The sequence below is a fragment of the Phacochoerus africanus genome, chromosome 8 (assembly GCF_016906955.1).
Source record: "Phacochoerus africanus isolate WHEZ1 chromosome 8, ROS_Pafr_v1, whole genome shotgun sequence".
In the NCBI taxonomy this organism is placed as follows: Eukaryota; Metazoa; Chordata; class Mammalia; order Artiodactyla; family Suidae; genus Phacochoerus; species Phacochoerus africanus.
Genome location: NC_062551.1, coordinates 63,596,439 through 63,618,296, shown reverse-complemented (window position 1 = coordinate 63,618,296; position 21,858 = coordinate 63,596,439). Strand labels below are relative to the sequence as shown.

At 55.3% G+C, this 21,858-nt stretch overlaps 1 protein-coding gene across 2 annotated transcripts in view; it reads left to right on the top strand.

Moving 5' to 3' along the window:
• Positions 1-10,306: 10,306 nt before the first annotated feature.
• Positions 10,307-21,858, top strand: part of GNB1 (G protein subunit beta 1) — an 84,376-nt gene continuing 72,824 nt past the window's right edge. The window contains exon 1 of one of the 2 annotated variants that reach the window (XM_047791112.1): positions 10,307-10,467. The gene's annotated coding sequence lies outside the window, so the exon portion shown is untranslated. The remainder of the gene's footprint in view (positions 10,468-21,858) is intronic. The other variant, XM_047791111.1, reaches the window with a different exon arrangement.

Below are 21,858 nucleotides of genomic sequence, written 5' to 3'. Positions count from 1 at the left end.
CAAGCATTCTCTGTGGAGACTTCCTCCCCAGGGTCTGTCTCAGAGACCTGGGCACCTCAGTGTCCACCCAAGCAAGACCTGACCCCCGCAGCCACCAGAGGCTGCTGTAGGGCCAATGGGACAGGATAGACAGGTCTTAGAAGTCTGATGCCACAGTCTGAGCCACCCCCAGAGACCCCAGAGCAGGCCTGGGAGGAGCCCCAGGCATCTGCCCAGGGGAATGTGGCGGGGGCCAGCAGGCCCCAGATGGACGTCACAGCAAGAGCTCCAGGGCCCCGGCTCCAGGCAGCACCCCCCTCGTGTGCCCAGCCATGCCTGCCGGTTTCCAAAACACCCAGTGCCCGCCCCAGGAGGGGTAGCCCGGGGTCCTGCTGGTGCTCCATGCTCTGCCTGGCACTCTGCTGCTTGGGGTCCTGGCCCCCCAATTCCTCTTCCCCCTCCTCGGGCCGCACACATCCGGGGCTTCAAGACCACTGCCCTGCGACTCTGCCTGGCTCAGCTCACGGCCTCGGGCCTGCCTCCCATGGCCCCTTGGAGGCACAGCTTGCATCACCTCCCAGGTGGCATGTGGGCTGGGCCTTGGGGACAGGACTCTTGACAAACAGCCCTTAAGCCCTGGAGGCAGTCCCAAGGGAAGGAGAGCTGCGCCCTCAAGACCGAGGTCCCCCAGTGAGGACTGCCAGGCTGAGGCTCTGGCGCTGGGGTTTGGGGGTGCTGCGGGGGGGGCTAGGGCTGGATATCCCTGCAGAAGGGAGATTGCTGTCCCCCCACTACCAGGCCTGCCCCAGGGCAGACACTGGTGCCTGGCCTGAATGTAAAGTGCCCACGTGACTTGGAGCAGAGACTGGGGCAGAGGGCAGGTGGTGGTAGCAGAGCACAGGACCCAGTGACCCCCCCCCCTTGCTCTTCCTGCTGGTCCAGCCCACACTGACCTGCAGACACCCCCAAAACTACCCAGGTGCCACCTCGTTTCAGAAGGCGTCTTGGGGATGTCCCTGGTTCCTAGTCCACTGTCCTTCCACTCACTCCCCAGCTGTTGGGACAGACACCCTGGTGCCACCCCTGACTCCTCTATGCCCCTGCCCCTGAGCCACCACACGCTCCGTCACCCTGGGTACCTAGCCCTGCTCATGCCATTGTGCTGCCCTACATAGGCTTACCTGCCCCAAAGCAGCCAGAGGGGTCACAGTCCTGCTCAGACCCCCCCCCCAGTAGTCCCTGTCACCTCACAGCAGGACCTGCCCTCCTCACTGCCACAGGACCTAAGTAAAGTGACCACTGACTAGGGCGGAAGGACTGAGCCACCAACACAGCCTCTTCCTGGAACTTACACTTTTCTTAAGAAGTAGCTGATAAATGCCATTGCTCTTTGTTGTGGGTTTTTTTTTTTTTTTTTGGTTTGTTTTCAGAGAAATTTTAGCCATTCCTCAAACTCATACAGAATTATAAGGAACCCTGGGTAGCTGAAATAAGCTTTAAAAAGACCAGAGTTGGAGGATTCAAACTTCCCAATTTAAAACCTATTACAAAGCTACAAAGATCAAAAGAGTAGTGCTGATATAAAGACAAACTAAGGCCAATGGAATAGAATAGAGATCCCGGAAATAAACTCTAATGCATATGGTCAAATGATTTTTGACAAGGGTGTCAAGACCATTCAATGGGGAAATGACAGCTTTTTCCATAAATGGTGTTGGGAAAACTGGATATCCACTTTCAAAAGAATAAATATGAACCCCTACCTCACACCATGTACCTACTAAAGTCAACTCAAAATGGAGGGACCTTAATTTAAAGCTTAAAACCATAAAATAAATTCTTAGAAGAAAACACAGGAGTAAATCTTCATCAACTTAGATTTGGCAATGGCTTCTTGTCTCCAACACCAAAAACAAAGCAACAAAAAAAACAAAAGAGGAAAAAGATAAATTGGACTTTATCAAAATTAAGAACTTCTGGAGTTTCCTGGTGGCTTAGCAGGTTAAGGCTCTGGCATCGTCCCTACTGTGGCTCACTGCTATATTGTTCCCTGCTATGGCTCCAGTACAGCCTTGGCCTGGGAACTTCCTCATTCTGTGGACACGGCCAAAAATTAAAAAATAACTTTGTGCATCAAAGGACACTATCAATAGAGTGAAAAAATGATAGAACAGGAAAATATATTTGCAAAATTACATATCTGATAAAGGTCTCAGTTTCAGAATTTGCAAAGAACTCTTATGTCTCAACAACAATCACCACATCAGAAAACAAATTCAAGAAAGGACAAAGGAGGAGTTCCCGTCGTGGCTCAGTGGTTAACCAATCTGACAAGGAACCATGAGGCTGCGGGTTCCATCCCTGGCCCTGCTCAGTGGGTTAAGGATCCGCGTTGCCGTGAGCTGTGGTGTGGGTCGCAGATGTGGCTTGGATCCTGCATTGCTGTGGCTGTGGTGTAGGCCAGCGGCTACAGCTCCTATTGGACCCCTAGCCTGGGAATCTCCATATGCCGCGTGAGCAGCCCAAGAAATGGCAAAAAGCCAAAAAGCCAAAAAAAAAGGGAAGGACAAAGGAGACGTTCCCACCATGGCAAAGTGGGTAAAAGATCCACTGCTACCACAGCTACGGCGTGAGTTGTAGCTGTGGTTCAGATTCTCTCCCCGTCCTGCCCTGGGAACTTCCGTGCGCTGCGGGTGTGGCCTATAAAGAAAAAAGGCGGGGATAGGCAACAGACTTGAGCAGACGTTTCTCCAAAGAAGCCATACACGTGGCCAATCAGCAGATGAAGAGGTGCTCTGGTCCCTAGTCACTAACCAGAGCCAGGCGAAGCAAATGAGAGGCCACTTCCCACTCGCTGGAGCAGCTAGAATCAGAAAGATAGATGGGGCGTTCCCGTTATGGCTCAGTGGTAACAACCCAACTAGGATTTGTGAGGACGCGGGTTCGATCCCTGGCCTCACTCGGTGGGTTAAGGATCCGGCATTGCTGTGAGCTGTGGTGTAGGTTGCAGACGCAGCTCAGATCTGGCGTGGCTACGGCATAGGCTGGCAGTTGCAGCTCCAATTCAACCCATAGCCTGGGAACTTCCCTATGCCTCAGGTGTATTCTCTTTATGCGGCCCCAAAACGAGAAAAGAAAGGAAGGAAGATGGTAACTAGTCTCCATGTGGCTGTGGAGCATTGATGGTGGGAAGGTTAGATAGTTCAGCTGCTGGAGGAAACAGCTTGGCAGGTCTTCAGATTAAACACAGAGTCACCACGTGCCCTAGCCATCCCGCTCCTCGGTAAACATCCAACAGCGTGGAAAACAGATGTTCAAACAAACCCTGTACACTCATGTTCACAGCGGTGCTGTCCACAGCAGCCACAAGGGAGAGCAGCCCGCAGGCCCCTCCGTGGATGAATGATAAACACCCGCGTGCGGGCGCGCCGTGGATCATGCCGACCGAGGTGCTGACACTCGCTCCAACATGGTTGATCCTCGAGAACAAGATGCTCAGTGAGAGAAGCAGCCTCAGAGGGACACAGGTCGTGTTATTCTGCTTGTGTGAAGTACCTGGAACAGCAAATCCATGGGGACAGAGAGCCACCTGGGGGTGACGGCAGGGGAGAGACTGCTCCACGGGGGGGAATTGCCTTTCCAGGTGACGAGAGGTTCCAAGCTGGATGCAGGCGGTGGCTGCACAAAAGTGTGAACACAGCAAATGCCACTGAACTGTATCCTTCCGGAGGGTCAGTGGTAAACTGCACGAGACATGTATTTTCTCAGGAGGTAACACCAAAGTGGGTGATGAGGCAGCAGCTTGTCTGGGGAAGCTCCGAGTCAGCAGGACTGTTCGAGGAGGCCCCCTGTCTGATGAGGGCGGTGGGCTGCCCTGTGGGCAAGGATTTCCTGAGAGAGATCCAGGCCCTGAGGTGAACTGGGGCTGAGTCCCTGCCCCCTCCCAGGTGGGCCAGCATGGTGGGGTCTTTCTGTTGGAACGGACAGTCCCTCCAGGTAGGTCCCTAAAAGGGACCTCGGGGTCATCAGGACAATGACCAGGATGCAGACCCAGGGGAAAGAGCCCTTCCTGCTGAGCACTCCGGGGGCTGGGCTATGCCCCCGTGTCAACACCTGGGTGGCAAGGGGGGGCAGGTGTCCTGCGGCGGTTCACAACACGGTATGGCATGTAATGTGGCCTGGCAGTGGTCCTGAAGCGGGAGGGCAGCTCTGGGCCTGGCGGCCTTGTGGACCCACATCCCTTCCCGTCTGCTCAGTGGCTGCCTGCCTGCAGGAAATGGCCCTGGGAGGCGACTTCGTATCAGGTGACCCCAGGCCAGCTTCCTGGCCTGAGCACCCGGTCAGGCTCTGGGGCCTCCCGGGCGGCCCCTGCTGTCTGGACAGGGCAGTGCGCCACAGGCAGCCCCTGCGCGGTCGCCCGGCTCCCTCCCCGCCGCTGAGGTCACAGGTGCAAGCTCTTTACCTGGCAGGTGCTGGCGGAGCCGAGTCCCAGGGCTCCACCTGCGGGGAGAGGCATCCCCAGAACAGCAGGAGCACCCTCCCCTAAGCAGTGGGAGGTGGGGCTGGGTCCAGCGGCCTGCCAGAAGCGCCCTCCCCTCCCACTGGTTCCTGTAGCCACCCGCCCCAGCCCCCAGCCCCTGCCCCTGTCCCTGTCTCCAGCGGCCCGGGCCTCCCCTACTCTGCCGCTGCAGGTGCAGGCGGAACCCTCTGTCAAGCCAGCCTGCTGCCCGGGTACGCTGGGCCAGCGAGGGTTGGGTTCCAGCTTCCTGGCCCCAGGGACTCCTCCCTGAGTCTGTGCCCAGGCCTCTAGGTGGCACCTGAGGCCGGGCTGGGGAGAAGTGGGTGGGGGCAGAAGGGATGGGGAGGCCCCAGGGCCCGCCCCCCCCGCGGCCCCGCCCCCGCCCCCCCGGGCCCCCTCCCCGCTGCGCTGGCGCGGGGTCTCTGCCTCCCGCCCTCGGTCCTGGTCTCGGCGCTCCGGCCCGGCCCGGGATGTGCGAGGGCGTTTCTGGCGGCTGCGCTCCGGGCTGGGCGGGCGGCGGCGGCCTGGCCTTGTGCAGGCAGCTGGGGGAAGCGCCGGCGCCGAACAATTGTGGCCTCCCTGCCAAGGGCGCCGCCCAGCCCGGGAGAGGAAATGGGGCTGGGGGCTGGGCGGGCGGCCGCGCTGGCTGCCCCTCGGGGCGCCCTCGGTGCCCGCCTGGGAGGCCCTGGAGCCGCTGCGGGGGCGGGCGGAGCAGACCTGCCGCCCTCCGCCCTGCGTGCCGGCTCTGCCCCCAGCATCCGGTTTCAGGCGGAGCTGACCCGCGGCCGGGTCTGCCCAGCCTCGGCGGGGGAGCCAGAACCTGGCCCTGAGGGCCTTGGACCGGCGGCAGCTCGGCCTGGGGGCCGCCCCCCTGCCTTTTCCCTGTCCCGCAGCCTCCCCTGCTGACGGCCAGGTGACAGCCCTTCCTCTGCTCGGTCGTGCCAGCAGGGCCCGTGGGCCCCCAGAGCCTGCCTCCAGGGCCGCGGGAAAGCCGAGCCAGGCCTCTCAGAACTGTGCTGGGGTCTCGGGTGCACGTGGCTTCGAAGCTGGGGGCAGGAGGCTGGCCCAGCAGGAGCCCCAGCGGCCTGGCTGCATCCGGCTGAGCCTGAGGCCCAGGGTCTGCTCATTCCCTGAGCCTGTCATCACCCCCTTACAGATGAGCTGGTTAAGCTGCTACCCTGAGTACTGGCTGCTCCAACGTGTGTGTGTGTGTGTGTGTGTGTGTGTGTGTGGTGTATGGCATGTGGTGTGCAGTGTGGGGTGTGTGTGGTATGGTATGTGGTGTATGTGGGGTGTGTGTATGTGGGTTTTGATGTGTGTTGTGTGGGGGGGGGTATGTGGCATGTGTGGTATGTGGCGTGTGTGGTATGTGGGGGGTGTTGTGGGGGGGGTATGTGGGGGGTGTGGTATGGGGGGTGTGTGGCGTGTGGTAGGTGGTGTGTGTCCAGGCAGGACACTGAAAAGCCCCCGTGGAGGTTTGCTGGAGGCGGGCTTTCCAACCCCGCAGTCTGGGTTCTGCAGCAGAGGGGCTGCTGCTCCTCAGGGACCCCCAGAGCAGAGTGCCCCCCTGTCAGGCCCCCACTGAGGCCACGTGGTCCTGGGTTCCAGCCCACCTAGGACGCCCCCTCTGGGAGTGGCCCGGAGGCTGCTTGGACCTCCCTAGGGTGTCAGCCCCAAATCTGGGGGGGGAACAAGCCGCCCACCCCGGGGCAGCCCCTCCTCCAACCCCACATGGCACTCCCGATGCCCCATGGCCCCCCCACGTTTTGGTGTCCCCCATGAGAGATGACTGGTTCAGGACCAAAGGTGGGTACAGGCTTGAAGGTCAGCATGGTGGGGGGCTTGGGGACAAGGGACATGTCATGCCCTTGGAGAGAGAGGGGCTGCTTCTTCCACTGCCCAGGGGAAGGTGTGCAGAGGTCCTTCTAGGTCGGCTGGCGGCCAGGGGGCCCAGGCCATCCCCCTTCCCAAGGCGGATACAGTGCCCTCTGCCTGCCATACCAGTCCTGGGCTCTGGGGCCCTGACCACCCCGGCCACGCCCACCTCGGCCTGGCCCCTTCCTGGGCTCCGAGGCTGCCTGCCCTGGGGTCTGCTTGACTGTCACCTCCCTGGGCACCCCCCATCGAACTGTGCCCCTGCTCTCCCGTGCCCCCAACAGGCCTGCCCCTGCCAGGGAGCCATGGGTGGGTGCGCCATCCAGTGAGTTGTGCTGAGAGAAGGACCGGGAGCCTCCTGGCTGTGTGGCCCGTTCTACCGGCCAAGCCTGCCTCTGGAGGCCCATGGGAACTCGGGCTCTGATCACCTACCTTCCGCCCAGCCCCCTTCCTTGTCCTTGCCCTCGTCCTCCAGGGCCTGGAGGCGCACTTACTGGAAGCGAGGTTAGGATGGCCCTGGGTGGAGAAGTAGACGCTGCTCAGTGGGACAAGACAGATGCTGTGGGCACCGCCCCTTGCAGCTCTGAGACCCTAAAAGCCAGGCTTGGAGCGTGGCCCCCGGGAGGGGGTCCTGGTCTTGTGCACAGATTGTTTGAATAATTCAGATTTAAGAGACCTACTTTCCCGTCAGAGCTGTTCCTGCTGCAGAGCAGATGGGCCAGGGGCATCTGAATTATGCATTCTGCTCCCCAGGTTTTTAGTGAGGGCTGGGCACCGAGCCAGGCACTGTCCCCTCAGGCCCAGCTGGCCGGGCCCTTGCTGAGTAGGCTGAATGGACCGCAGGCTGGTCTCAGAGCCATTTGTCTAGAGAGCCAGGGTGCTCTGCGGGGGTCAGGAGAAGCCTGGGCTCCTGGCCGGGCACGAGCTCTGCCTGAAAGCGCCCTGACTGACACCCCACTGAGGAGCGGGCTGGGTCACAGGTAGGGGCCAAGAACAGCCAGAGGCCTGGAGGGTGGGGCAGGGAGAGCCGGGGCCCCAGAGCCTCCTCCAGACCCTTGAGGTCATGGGGCCCCAGCCGGCCAGAAACCAGAAGCTGTCATGGGCTCCTGAGAGCTGACCAAGGCCCGGGGCAGGTGTCTAGGGCTCTGCCACCTGGGGACCCTGGCACCTGGGGGCCAGATGCGGATGAGGCCTCAGGCTGCTAGGGAACCGGGAATAAAGGCCCAGGGTCCCCTGTTCCTTCCTGGCTTCCCCTCAACTTTGCCCCTCACACCCAGTCCATAAACACATAAACAGGATTCCAGGCCTTGGCCACAGGGCAAGGCCCTGCCACGCCCTGCAGATTAGCTAGGGGCCACAAGGCTGCACCCCAAGGTCTCAGAGAGCTGGGCAGGCTCCGGCCTGGGGTCCTCGTGCTTGGCCTTGCCCTGCAGCCGTGCTGGAACAGGGAATGGGCCTGGCCAGGCCAGTGGTAGCCTGAGGCATGGGGAGCCCTGGGCCTATGCTGCCAGGCCTCCTGCTGCCAAGTCAGGCCAGCTCTCAGATGGGCATGCAGGGACCCAGGATGGCAGAAGGGTCCTGAGGGCCCCTCAGGTCTCCTGCCACCCCCACAGCCACAGAGCTGCCCCGTAGAGACCGCTTGCCCAGGGCCCTCCTCTGCTCTGCTGCTGGGCCTGCCCCTCCACCTTCACGTCTCTCCTCCTCTTCCCTCTTCTCCCTCCTCCCCCCTTTCTCCTCACTTTCCCTCCCCCCTTCATCTCTACTTTCTCAAGTTCTGGGCTTAGGCGGGCATGGCCAAAGACCTGCTGGATTCTGAGGAATGTCTCTGACCCTCTGACCCTGGAACATTGGGACCACTGTTTCTGGGACCCAACTGCCCATGCCCAGGACACCCATCCTTCAGACTTTGCATCCTCTTGAGCACTGGGCAGTGCTTCCGTCCCTACCCCAGCCCTTGTCCTGGACAGTGACCACTCCCCGCTTCCCACAAACGGTCCACGCTCTAGAACACAGAGTCGTACCCACACCCCTTCGACCCACTCCAAGAACATTCCCTGAGGACCCACTGTGCAGCCTATGCCCTCCTTGGTGGGTGGAGCAGCAGGCAAGGGAGTCAAACCCAGTCTTCAGCAGGGGAGCTGGGCAAGGTGCCAACAACCTGTGTGTGAACCCCATGGGGTCACAGGAGCCAGAGCAGCTCTTCGGGGCAAGGGCAGGTTGGGGAGATGCCCTGTGGAGGCGACTGGAGGTTACGAGGGAGACCCTCCCGGGCAGATGGAGCAGCAAAGACCAAAGGCCAGAGTGTGAAACGTGGTGACTGTGTGTTTAAGGACAGAGAGAAGCCAGACGAATGACAGTGAGGAGGACAGAGCACAGGGACCTGGGGCCACGAGAGTTGTCAATGGTTTTAATCAGAAAAATGGTAAGGCTGACATTCAGTCCTCACTCAGGTGAGCAAGGTGGACCTCTCTCTGAGGTCAGCGCCCAGGTGGGGTGGCAGTGAACATAGTAGGTCTATGTACATATACATGTATGCCTGTCCATGCATGTGCTCCTTCTCTGCCTGCTCACTGGCACTAGAAGCAACGACACTCCAGTAGCAGCAAGCACACCCAGACCCTAGATTTTGGCTTCTAACCACCATTCCCCACTGAAAGGAAACAGGATTCCTTGGAGAAATGGTTGACTTCAGGGCTGGGGCAGGAAGGTCTGAAACAAGCCTGGAGCTTCCTGTGCCAGGAATTGAGGAAGGGCTCCAAGGACGCGGGGACATGTTTCTTTGCTGGTAGGAAGGACCAGGGGAGGGGGAGGGATAGGGAGGAGAGCTCTTGAGTGGGTGGGAAGTTATGGGCTCCATGCTGGAGTGGAGGGCTGCCCTAGACAGACAAGCAGACAGGCCCGCGCGCGCACGCACACACACACACACACATCCATCAGCTGCAGCCTGGAAACAGGCTAGGGAGGAAGAGGGAGACAGGGCCCTTTGAGGTTGTGGCCAGTTTAAGGGCACCACCGCATTGCTAGGGGTGTCCCCGCCTCCTTTTAGCGCAGTCGCACAGGCTTGGAAGAGGAGTGATCCTGGATTTGGTCTGGAAAGGGCAGAACTGGGAGCTGAGGTGGTCGGAAGGGAGTCATGAGGGTTGGGGGCTGCAGGCTCTTGCAGTGAAGTCGTCCGTTAATGGGGTGGGAAACTTGGAATTTGAGAGCCAGAAGTCAGGCGGAAAGGTGGGAGTTTGTGGGCGCCACGAATGGACATTCAGGTTTCTAAGAACGCTGGAAACTTCTGGTTGAAGCCACACTGCTTGCAGGTGCCCAGATCACATGAGCCCCACCGGCACCTGGGAGGATGGGCCCTGTCCCTGGGCTGCAGGGTGTCCACTCTGCGCCGGCAGAAGCGGGGCGTCCCAGAGGCCGACCTGGTCCAGCGCGGGTGTGGGTCAGCCTGGGCTGGGGGTATGCATGCCCGGGGGTCGTTGGTGGGTGTGTGCGGGGTGGAGAGTGCAGATGCAGGGCACGGGGTAGGGTGGCAGGCTCCTGCCCTGCGGCCTACACCCACCTCTGCCTGGGAACCAAGCGGGTCCGTAGCGGGCACGCCCACGCCAGCGCGGAACCCCGCAGCCGGCCCCTGGGACGGGCCAGGCCTCGAGGCTCCGGGAGGTGGCCGTGGTGGTGGTGGTGTGGGGTCCACGACGGCCTGGCGCGGCCCCTTTAAGCGGTTCGCGCACGCGCGCGGGGTCGACGCCGGGGCGAAGCGCGCGGGCGTGCGCGCGCAGGGGCCTCGGCCGAGCCGTGCGTGCGCGCGCGACGTGCGCGGTGACGCGGCCGTGGGGTTTCCCGAGGCTGCGGGCAGGGGCCGCCGCGCCCATCCCGATGGCTGGAGGCGTCTGAGGGGCGGACGGAGGCGGCGGCGGGAGCGGGCGCGGGCGCGGGAGTGGGAGTGGAGCAGCCGCCGCGGGACCGACCGGACCGAGCCTCGCCGGCGCACCTGCCCGCAGCGCCCGCGGAGCGGCCCGAGCGCGACCACCTCCCGGAGCGGCGGCCGAGGCGGCTGAGGCGGCGGGGTGCGGGTGCGGCAGGCGGGACGCGGCGTCGAGGTGAGCGCGGCGGCCCCGGCCCAGACCCCGGACCCCGACCGCGGCCCAGACCCCCGCCCCCGCGTCCGACCCCTCCCCGCCGCCCCCCGGTCGCCCGCCCGCCCCGCCCCCACCCTGCCGGCTCCCACCCTCCCCGCCCCCACCCGGCGGCCGCGCCGAGTCTTCCTACCGCGCCCGGGTGGGGTCCGTGGGGCGGGGGTGGCGGCGACCCCGCGGGCGCGGGCCGGGTTCCGTGCCTGGGGGCCTGGATTCAGGCCTGGGGGCCCGGGCGGGGGTCGGAGGGCCCGGGGGTGTCGGGGCCGCCGTGCGGGCCGGGGAACAAAGGCGGCGGCGGCCCTGCGTCTGCGACGGGCGGTGGGCGGCCGTCCTTGGTCGCGGGAGGACATGGGGCTGGAGGAGCGGCTTCTGGGCGACTCGGGAGGGAGGCCGGCGTCGCCGCGGCCGGGAAGGAGGGAGGCCGGCGTCGCCGCGGCCGGGAAGGAGGAAGCGGCGCTGAGGGCGGCGCGAGGCGGACAAAGCGCCCGCGGTGGCGACCAGGCCCGAGCGGAGGCCGCCCGCCGTCGCCGCGGTGCGCGGCCTGCGGGTGGCGGCCGGGGTCCCCGCGCCCCGCACGGAATGAATGGCTCCGAGGCGGGCCCCCAAGATGGCGCGCCCGCCGCCGGCCTTTGTCAGCCGCCGCCCGCCGCCGCGGGGCTCCGGTGCGCTTTCCGGGGCCGGGGGCGGGGGGCGGTAGCTCGAGGCTTGGGGTCCCCTCCGGCCCGGGTGGGGTGCGGGGGGCGCTGAAGATCGCACCCGGGGCAGGCGGGGCTGCTGGCCTTTGGAAATGCTTTATTTTTCCCGGGCGGTTGGCGTTTGACTCCGATGGTGCCGAAGCGTTTTTGATGTCCTCTAAATTACTTGGTTAGCTCGTGGCAGTGGTGGTGGCTTTACGTGCCCAGATGCTCTTCTGCGGGGTTGTGAGACACGGTGGCTGAAGGAAAACAGCGACGTGGGGGGTTTTATTTGGGGAAGGGAAGTTGGTGGGCGCTTAGAGTTAAAAGAGTACATTCCTCAGTTTATGCACAGATGCCGCATCTGACTTGGTTTTGGTTTGGGGACTGTTAGAGGCCTGTCTGTGTCTTTATTTCGCTGTCGGGTAACGGTGATCTCAAGTAACAGGTAATGATTGAGCAGTTGCTTTTGAGATTATTAGCTAAGAAAACGTGTAGATTATTTTTTCTTGATGACGAGAAAATGGAAGGAAGTATTAGTTTTGTGAGAAGTTCCCATCAACCCCAGATACTGGAGGTCTGAAGACCATTGTCACGGGTGAGATTTCTACCCGAGTTCTTTGTTTTCTAATTTGAATCTGTAGTCTTTTTTTGAGGTGGAGGGGTTCTTTATTTCAAAGAAAGGTTTTAGTTTGCATTCTCTTAAGATAGATAGGGCCTGTTCTGGATTCTTCCGGAAGGTACATATTGCAAAAAGAAAGTGAACGGGCAGTTCCTTTTTTGCTTCCACTAACACTGGGTGTGTGGCTGGGGACAGGACTGGTGCCCCCAACATGGAAAGGGGTCTGAGAACCTCCAGACGGCAGAACCGGGTGGCAGCTTTTGGCTTGATGTAACTTTCTGACAGTTAGAGCGGTCCAGAAATGGGGCGATCCTCTAGGGAAGACTTCCCGCTGCCGAGCGTCTGGACTCAAAGGCGCTCTCCTCCAAGACTCCCTCCATTATCTGCTGCTGGTTTCACAGGCATTGGAAGTGCTACGGGTTTTTCTTAGAAGGTGAGAGCTTCGGAAAGCAAATTTAGGTTTCATGCTTGTGCCCGGGCTCACTCTCGGTTCTCCCTCCTCAGGGGCCAGCGTCAGGGCTACCTCTCCTCTGCTGAAATGGTTGGAGAGGATGCTTATAGAGGAAATTTGTTCAGCTGTGCACTTTTGACTCAGCATTGGCACTTTGTTAAATGAACACACCCACCAGACAAAAATTATTCCTCTTGTATGGTGTCTGAGTTTACAACAGAGCTGTATTTATATCATCAGGCAGGCACCAAGCAGAATGCCCTTTAATGACACCTTAATAAAATTTTCTCTTTGTTTGCTATCTTGAGTTCTGTTTTGGAGGGAGTTGAAATAAATTTCCTCAGATTTCATTTTAATCTTGGAAAAGATTTGAAAGACTTTCTTCAAAAGGCTGTCCAGTCTTTTTCATGCTTAATAACTGATTTCAGAGCTTGAATCACCTAGGTCTTGTAAAGACCGCATGAGAAGTGCACACATTTTATAAGGAGTTAATTTATTTCTCAGGTTTTGTTCTCTTACCTTGTGTTTTGCTAAAAATCTTTTGTTGTTCCTAAGTTTGACTCGAAAAGTTGTTTTTCTGTAAATAGCTTTGAGAAGGGTCCTAAGGTAGCCGTAGACATTTACCTTCAGTTGCCTTTTTAGCAAATGCTCGAATGAATAACACTGATTTTATATTATTTTTTTTTTCTGATTTTGTCTTAGACGTGCAGTATTGGCATTGTAGTTTGTCTTCATTGGATTGTTTTTTTCTGTGCCCAAAAGATTTGGCTCATGTTGGTCTCTAAATTGGATTAAGTTCTTACTGACTACAGACTTTAGCTTTTAGCATTAGCGGATTGGTAATAGATAGTCTCAGTTTTATTATCTGGGCCTGACCATATGGCATCCCATATTTTTTTGAAACCCCTATTGAGTGTAAATCTAGTAAAACATTGAACAGAAAGTTTTAGAACTTTTTAACAGTGGTATAAATTTTGATTTCAGGTTTGCCTCTGTAGGTAAGAGTGGTTAGAGAATTTGTGAGGCAGGCAGTCCAGTTAAATGGTTTAGCAAACATAGAACGAGGAGTTAAAAACAAGTTTAGGGTGGAGTTCCCGTCGTGGCGCAGTGGTTAACGAATCCGACTAGGAACCATGAGATTGCGGGTTCGGTCCCTGCCCTTGCTCAATGGGTTAACGATCCGGCGTTGCAGGTGTAGGTTGCAGACGCGGCTCGGATCCCGCGTTGCTGTGGCTCTGGCGTAGGCCGGTGGCTACAGCTCCGATTCAACCCCTAGCCTGGGAACCTCCATATGCCGTGGGAGCGGCCCAAGAAATAGCAACAACAACAACAAAGACAAAAGACAAAAAAAAAAAAAAAACAAGTTTAGGGGTTCCAGTTGCAGTGCAGCGGAAATTAGTCCAACTGGTATCCATGAGGATGTGGGTTTGAGTCCCTGACCTTGCTCAGTGCCTTAAGGACCCGGCGTTCCCATGAGCTGTGGAGTACATTGTAGATGTGCCTGGGCTCCTGTGTTGGCTGTGGCTGTGGTGTAGGCCAGCGGCTGCAGCTCCGAGTCGACCCCTATCCTGGGAACCTCCATATGCCACAGATGCAGCCCTAAAAAGCAAAAAAATAAAAAATAAAATGAAAACAAGTTTAACTTGAAACTAAGGTCAGAGAAATGTGTAACTTTACTGGAAAAAGGAAATAGCCCAAGTATGTGTGGATAGTGTGGCCATGTGTTGAATAATGCAGCATTGTATTGACTGTTCTGGAAAAAGAATGGCGTGCCACTTCTTTCTAGAGCTGTGAGATTTGTTCTAGAACTCTCCTTTAAGAAGTACAGGCAGTCTGTATAGATTGGTGAATTGGTCAGTGGGTTACTGGAGTGCTAAAAGCTTTTAAAACCTCTCAGTGCGCTTGTTCCTGTGGCAGCACCTGCCATTAGGTGGCACAGTAATCAGTGGAAATTATTGCCGACTTCCAAAGATAGAAAAGCTTCCCATTTTATAGAGCAGTGTTGCTTTTCTTTCTTTTAATTTTTTTTTTTATTTTTGTCTTTTGTTGTTGTTGTTGTTGTTGCTATTTTTTGGGCCGATCCCGCGGCATATGGAGGTTCCCAGGCTAGGGGTTGAATCGGAGCTGTAGCCACCGGCCTACGCCAGAGCCACAGCAACGCGAGATCCGAGCCGCGTCTGCAACCTACACCACAGCTCACGGCAATGCCGGATCGTTAACCCACTGAGCAAGGGCAGGGACCGAACCCGCAATCTCATGGTTCCTAGTCGGATTCGTTAACCACTGCGCCACGACGGGAACTCCGCTTTTCTTTCTTTTTAGAGGAGATTTAAGCGAGTATTCTTTTATTTGACTTGAGTTAAAGTTCTGAGAAAAGAGCTTTTTCTAAAAACTTACTGATTAAAAGATCAAGTCAAGATTAAAGTAATAATTCTGGAGATATTGTTCGGTTGACTATATATTTTTTTTTTTGGTCTTTTTGCCATTTCTTGGGCCATTCCACAGCACATGGAGGTTCCCAAGGCTAGGGGTTGAATTGGAGCTGTACTTGCCGGCCTACAGCACAGCTCACGGCAACGCTGGATCCTTAACCCACTGGGCAAGGCCAGGGATCGAGCCTGCAACCTCAGGGTTCCTAGTTGGATTCGTTGACCACTGTGCCACGACAGGAACTCCGACTATATTGTTGATAAAAGGTTATGGTTTCATAAGCTGCTCCTTATTTTATGCAGGGGGGAGACTCCTTATTCTTTATCCTGTCAGGACCAAGGGGCATTGGTTGAATATATTCTTAGTGACTTGTGGGTAATTGTGTCTTTTTACATGTCTGTATGTCTCCTGACTCAGTGATGTGGCAATTGTAAAATATGTTTCCTGTGAGGATTACAGATTCTTTTGACTATCTACCCTAGAGTTGTGGTTGATAAAGCTTTTTTTTTTTTTCCTCCCTTTTTGGGTCACACCCATGGCATATGGAAGTTCCTGGGCCAGGGATCAAATCAGGGCTGCAGCTGGGGCAACAGTGCCTCCCTTAACCCACTGTGCTGGGCTGGGAATCAAACCCTTGCCACCACAGAGACAAGACTGGATCTTTAACTGTGGCCCAGTGGGAACTGCTGTAGTTGATAAAGCTTTAAAAAATTCTGGGTTCTTTCTCTTTAGACGAGAGAGAGTAAAGTTTCTACAGTAGGTTTCCCCCCAGGTGATCTCAAGAACTTTAAGATAATTCCTGAATTTCAGGGAGGGAAAGAAATTCACTCATTTCTTAAAGGACTGAGGCTGAGTTGGAACCCAGTTCGGTAGCTTCACGTGCTGCTTGTAACTGGATGTGGTTTTTGATTTCTCGGTGTGTGTTTCCTCCTGAGTGGAACGGGCCTCCCAGCACCTCCTTCCTAGGCCAGTTGTGAGGGTCGGTGAGTTAGCATTGGTGGAAACACATGGAGCAGTGCTGGATTTTAACAGCAGTCTTCTTTTTTGTTTTTTTTTTAATTTGTTTTTTTGTTTGTTTGTTTTTCCTTTTTTGGCTGTCCTGCAGCATGTGGAGTTCCTGGGCCAGGAATCAGATCCAAGCCGCAGTCTCAACCTAACGCTGTATTCTTAACCCACTGTGCCAGGCTGGGGATCAAACCCATGTCCCAGCACTCCCAAGACACTCCTGATCCTGTTGTGCCACAGCAGGAGCTCCTGTAATATCTTTTTAACTCTCCCACATCATCTCTGACTTTCTGATTTTGAAAATCAGTCTTTTTAAAAAAGTTAAACTATGGCTGATGTACATCATGTTAGTTTCAGGTGTGCTGCTTAGTGCTTGACGGTGGCGTGCGGATGGAATGAGGAGTCTGGTAAACCTCTGTTGCCTCGCCTTGCAGTGTCGCGACAGCATTATTGACTGTAGTTCTTGGGCTGTGTGTTACATCCTGTGACTTGTGTGTTACGTAACTGAAGGTTGTACCTCCTCACCTCCTTCGCCTGTTTTGCCTCCCTTCCCCTTTCTGGCTACCACCCGTTCTCTGTGAGTGTCTCATGAGTAGCTATGAGTCTGTTTTCTTTTTCTTTTTCGGCTTCGCCCATGACATGTGGAAGTTCCCAGACCAGGGGTCAAATCTGCGGTGACAATGCTGGATCCTTAACTTGCTTCGCCACAAGAGAACTCCTGTTTTCATTTTGTTTGAAAGCTTTTTTTTTTTTTTCTACCTTTATAGGATAATTTTCATCCTATAATTCATTTTTCTTTTTGTAATTCATTTTGAAACTGATAAAATTATTTTTTAAAAATCTCATTCCCTTCCATTAATGATGCTGAGTAATTTTTTTTTTTTTGTCTTTTTAAGGCCACACCTGCAGCATATGGAGATTCCCAGAATAGGGGTCAAATTGGAGCTACAGCTGCTGGCCTACTCCATAGCTCACGGCAACGCCAGATTGTTAACCCCCAAGAGAGGCCAGGGATCGAGCCTGCAACCTCGTGGTTACTAGTTGGATTTGTTTCCACTATGCCACAACGGGAACTCCGATGCTGAGTAATTTTGGATTTCACAAAATTTTTTTGGTCTTTCCTCAATTTGCCAACCAGTGAAATGAGATATTTTTCATGTATTCTCAAAAATGCTATAACTGGAAATGTGTGTAACAAATGCTTATTTAGCACCTTTTCTGCTAGCTGCTGAGTCTGTAAATTGCAGAATGGGTCTAGGGCCTTATGTTGCAGTTTAATAGGAGTCCGATAGGCACGTTGCCGACAAAGGTGAAAAAGCAGGGGTCAAGGGGGCAGCCAGCCTTTGGAGAGCAGTGATGGCTTCCTAAGGAAAGTGCTGTTTTGATAGCCAGCGTTCCCTTGTGGCACAGCAGGTTAAAGATCCGGTGTCGTCACTGCAGTGGCCCAGGTGCTGCGGGTGCGGCCGACAGAAGAAAAGTTGAGACGGGAAGGATCCTCCTGTTGGAGTCCACCTGGCACACAGGTGGCCTGTGGAAGGGAAGGAGGGTTGTGGGCTGAGGAGGGTGTGTGTGTGTGTGTGTGTGTGTGTGTGTGGGTGGGTGTGTGGGTGGGTGTGGGTGTGTGTGGGTGTGTGTGTGCGCTTCGTGCAGCCAGTTTGTGGGCTGAGGAGGGTGTGTGTGTGTGTGTGTGTGTGTGTGTGTGTGTGTGTGTGTGTGTGCGCGCTTCGTGCAGCCAGTTGGCCTCCGTCACCCACTCTCTCCAGCACTGAGAGCAGTGTGGTGCACGATAGGTGCTCATTAATTATTTATCGAGTGAATGGGAGCATGGGTCATCCAGGGACAGAAGTTCCAAAGGGCTGGGGAGTGGTGAGAAATGGACACTGAAAAGTCAGAGCCTTGATAGAAAATTTGCACTCTGACCTCAAGGGCTGTAGGAGCCTTCAGAGGGTTTGAGGAGAAGCATCACTTGGTGCCTGAACTTAGAGATGCTCAGAGGAAGAGGACCCAGGTCATCGGTTCCAGATGGGGTGCTGCAGAGAGGAAGGGAGTCTAGACGGGGGGCGGGGCGGGGGGAGCTGGGAGCTGGTGACTGAGACGCCTCGATGACCGCACGGAAGGTAAGAAAGGAGTAACTGGGCACAGGTTTCTGTCCTGGACATCCGCTGGCTGTTTCGTGTTAACTAAAATGAGCAAACAGTGCGTTTGTCTTTGCACCCTGGGTTTGAGGCCCCCAGGAGGCGTTCCCACTTTCTGCATCCAAACACACCAGCCCTTACGCTTTCTTTTTTTCTGTAATGATCTTTATTTTGTCCGCTATAGCTGGTTTACTGTGTTGTGTCAGTTTTCTCCTGTACAGCGAGGTGACCCAGACACACATACATGTGTCCATTCTTTTTTCTCACATTATCCGGCTCCATCACAAGTGGCCCTTACACCTTCCACTTCTTGCTCTTGCAGAGCTCTTCGCCGGGAGGTTTGTCAGTTCACTCAGGCCTTTGTTCTGACAGCCCTCTCAGAGGGCAAGCTCTGCTCCCACTCACTTCCGTCTTCCCTTGCTCTGTCTCCCTGGCCTTTATGTCGATCGCCCACTGGTTCTACGCTCCCTTGAGCTTTGGAGTTCCTGTTGTGACTCAGCGGGTGAAGAACCCGAACTGATCTCTGTGAGGATGCGGGTTCGATCCCTGGCCTTGCTCAGTGGGTTTAGGATTTCGCGTTGCTGCAAGCAGTGGTGTGGTTACAGATGCCGCTTGGATCTGCCCTGGCTGTGGCTGTTGCCGGCAGCTGCAGCTCCTATTCGACCCCTAGCCTGGAAACTTCCACAGGCTGCGGGTGTGGCCCTAAGAAGGAAAAAAAAAAAGATGGGCACTTGGATTCACTGTGCCGTCACCAGTTGCGAAATAGTGTGTGTTGAAAAACTGACTTTTGTGTAGGTGAGGGTGGCGCTCTGGAGCAGTGGTGGGGATGAGTTAACAGTATTTACATTTTTTTGGCCGTGCCCACAGCATGTGGGAATTCCTGGACCAGGGATCGAACCTGTGTCAAAGCAGTGACCCAATCCCGTGTAGTGACAGCAACAGATCCTTAATCCATTGTGCCACAAGGGAACTCTGAGTTACCCATGTTTAGTGGTTGATGTCTCTGGTGTCACTGTCACAGCGAGGGTCTCAAGAGTATGGTCTGTGGGCCAGTCAGGTCCGAGCTGCTGTCATGATGCCATTCACGTCCCTGGACTTTGTGTGGACGTTCCACCTGATGGTGCAGAAGCAGTGACGGGTGACACTGCTGGCTCTGGGGCACAAAGCAAGGCCGTGGCACCAAGTCAGTTAAGCAGTTATTGCAGGCATAGGATTCTTCACTCCATGAACTTGTGGTTTAAACTGAAGATCTAGTTTAATATCCTTGATGAAGCAATACAAATTAATTTTATTACACTTCGGCCTGGAGCACCCGTCTTTCTACTGGTCTGCGCCACAAGACGGGGAGCAGGCGGGGAGCGCTGATGTGTCCTCATGTGTCAGAGCCGTTGTCTGATGGACGGGCAGCCGTAGTGCGATTGTTGAAAGAACAGCTGACAGAAAATGATGGCTCTTTAGGCAAGGGTGTTTGGCAGATATTTTCTTAAAACAAAGGCAGTGAAACAGATACTACAAGAAAAATAACTGACAGTGTTGTTGGCAGTGATAAAATTTGAGCTTTCAAATGAAAATTAGAATTTTGGAAAGCTTGATTTTGCTACCATGAGCTTGACAGCTTTCAAGTACTTAAAGATTTTTCTTACAAGATGGGTGGTGATGCTAAAGAAATGTTTTTGTCTTTTTTTAATATTACGTAAGAAAGTGTGTCAGCATTTGGAAGGTCTGCTTAAACTCAGTTCAGTATTTTTGGCCTGAACTGGCCTGTGCCTGACGCCGCTAACTCGCAGATGGGTAGATGACACACCCAGCACTGGAGAGTGGAGTAAAAGCTCCTGGCGTTGGATGTAACTAATGAAAAGCTCATTGATACAGTTTGAGATTCCACATCAGAACTACGCTTTAAGAAACTTATCACTTGTCACGGTTTGATGTTCTGTCAAAGAAGGCTGTCCACATTTATTCCAGAATACTGTTAAAATACTCCCCCTTTCCAACTGCATGTCTTTGTGAGGCTGAATTTTCCTCATCTTCAACCCAAACAAGATGCTCCACCAGATTGAGTGCGGAAGCAGCTGCGAGAATCCAGCTCTGTCCGGTTGAGCCAGACTCTAAAGAGATGTGCTGAAACGCTTACCAGTGGCCCTCTTCGCGCCACAGAATTCTTCTAGGTTTTTTCTGTAGTTGTGTTTTTTTGTCTTTTCAGGGCCACATGCAAGGCATATGGAGGTTCCCAGGCTAGGGGTCGAATTGGAGCTGTGGCCGCTGGCCTACACCACAGCCATAGCAACATGGGATCTGAGCCATGTCTGGGACCTACACCACAGCCGGAGCCCCAACCCACTGAGCAAGGCCAGGGATCGAACCTGTGTCCTCATGGATACTAGTCAGGTTTGTTACTGCTGACCATGACAGGAACTGCTGTAGTTATTTTTTGTAAAAATATTTATGGTGGCATTGTAACGGCCTCATGAAATATTTTTTAAAGTCTCTTTTAATTTCTAGCATAGCAAATATCCATTGATAGACTCTGGGATCCTCAGTAATTAAGAATGTAAAGGCAGGGAGTTCTCACGGTGGTGCAGTGGAAACAATCTAACTAGTATTCCTGAGGATGCGGGTTCGGTCCTTGGCCTCGCTCAGTAGGTTGGGGATCTGGCATTGCCGTGAGCTGTGGTGTAGGTTGCAGACGTGGCTCAAATCCTGAGTTGCTGTAGCTGTGGTGTAGGCCAGCAGCTGCAGCTTCAGTTTGACCCCTAGCCTGGGAACCTTCATATGCCACGGGTGCAGCCCAAAAAAAAGAGGGGGGGCAAAGAAAAGAATGTAAAGGCAGCCTGAGACTAAGCCTTCGAGCAGCAGTGCAGTGGTTAAACCAGAGGGGCCACATGAGAGGCCCCCGCTGAGGTCAGGTACCCTGTCCTGGTGTGTCCTTATAGATACAGCGGCATTATAAGTGTGGGCTTGTGCCTTTTCCTGGGGAGAAGAACCACCCAGAGCGTCTCTGAAGGTTGAAGACCCATTGGCATAGCTTGGGTGTTGAGGGCTGGGCAGAGGGAAAAAGCTTGTAAAGGCGTGGTCGGAAGTGGGAAGGACATTGGAGCGGTGTCCGTGTCTAAGAGTCTCTGAGGGGAGAGGGAGTGGTCAGAGCAAATTTGGCTGAGTTTGAGACAGAGACTGGGGGGTCAGTGGTCACCATTCCCTAGGGCTGACGAGTGGCAGGGAGTTTGGGGGAGGCTCTGAAGGAAAGGGGTGGAGAGGCACATGGGGTTGAGGGGCAGCTCTGTGCTGCCTTCATTTAATTTAATTCGTTAATTTTTTTGGCTGTGCCTGAGGCATGTGGAATTTCCCCGGCCAGGGGTTGAACCCATGCCACAACAGCGACCCAAACAGCTGCAGTGACAATGCTGGATCTTTAACCTGCTGTGCCACGCAAAAACTCCTGCTCTGCCTTGTTTTAGATGGAGTAGCTGGAGCCTTGTCAGGTGTTGAGAGCAAGGAGCGCCCGTGGAGGGGAGGGGGAGTGTCAGTAAAACGCTCGTTCCAGGCTGAGTAGTGCCAGGGAGCAGCTGATGGTGGGGCAGTGACGGGAGACAGCAGCCCTCCCCTGGTGAGAGGACTGTCATCGGTCACGTGGTCGGTGGGAAAGCCTGTGCTAAAAAGGTAGTCGGGGCAGGGCCCTGAGGATTGCAAGGATTTCATTTTTTTTTTTTAATTGTTATTTCCCCAATACAGTTTTTTTTCTCCTACTGTACAGCATGGTGACCCAGTTACACATACATGTATACATTTTTTTTTCTCACGTTGTCATGCTCCGTAATAAGTGACTGGACATAGTTCCCAGTGCTACACAGCAGGAGGGATTTCATTTTAAAAAGGCGGTAAGGAGTTCCCGTCGTGGCGCAGTGGTTAACGAATCCGACTAGGAACCATGATGTTGCGGGTTCGGTCCCTGCCCTTGCTCAGTGGGTTAACGATCCGGCATTGCCGTGAGCTGTGGTGTAGGTTGCAGACGCGGCTCGGATCCCTCGTTGCTGTGGCTCT